The 538-nt window shown below is 55.9% G+C and overlaps 1 protein-coding gene across 1 annotated transcript in view; it reads left to right on the plus strand.

The window, feature by feature from the left end:
- The window catches only part of SLC15A3 (solute carrier family 15 (oligopeptide transporter), member 3), a gene marked incomplete at its 3' end in the record, with an annotated part of 10,235 nt that overhangs the window by 816 nt on the left and 8,881 nt on the right, over positions 1-538 (plus strand). The gene's annotated exons all lie outside the window — the stretch shown is intronic.

Below are 538 nucleotides of genomic sequence, written 5' to 3' on the forward strand. Positions count from 1 at the left end.
TCTCTGTAAAAAGTCAATAAAATATATTTTTAAAAAAGAAAAAGAAACATCAATGATGAGAGAGAATCTTCGACAGGCTGCCTCCAGCACCCCCGGAGATCGAGCCTGCAACCCGGGCATGTGCCCTTGACCGGAAGCAAACCCAGGACCCTTCAGTCCGCAGGCCGACGCTCGCTCCACTGAGCCAGCCCAGCTCGGGCGGGAGTATAGCTTTAAAGGCCCCTCTGTGGACTATCAGTTCACATTTGGAAAAGGAATAAAATGCATACCTTTCCCCCAATGCAACTGCAAAAGCAAAGCTTGACAAAACCTTCGCTCTGGAAGTCTCTCTCCGGATAGAAGGAGAGCGATGGCGTTGGAGGTGCGGGGTCCCTGAGCGGGTGAGGGGCTGACAGCGCACAGAACCGTTTATCGAGAGGGGCGACCTCCAGTCCTCACTGCTTTTTAGAAATGCAGGTGCCCAGGCCATGCCCAGACCTGCTGAGCGGGCCTCTGGGACCAGGGTCTGGGCGGGCGGGGGCGCCAGTGCGGCTGCCCC

Source organism: Myotis brandtii, unplaced genomic scaffold (assembly GCF_000412655.1).
Source record: "Myotis brandtii unplaced genomic scaffold, ASM41265v1 scaffold2089, whole genome shotgun sequence".
Taxonomy (NCBI): domain Eukaryota; kingdom Metazoa; phylum Chordata; class Mammalia; order Chiroptera; family Vespertilionidae; genus Myotis; species Myotis brandtii.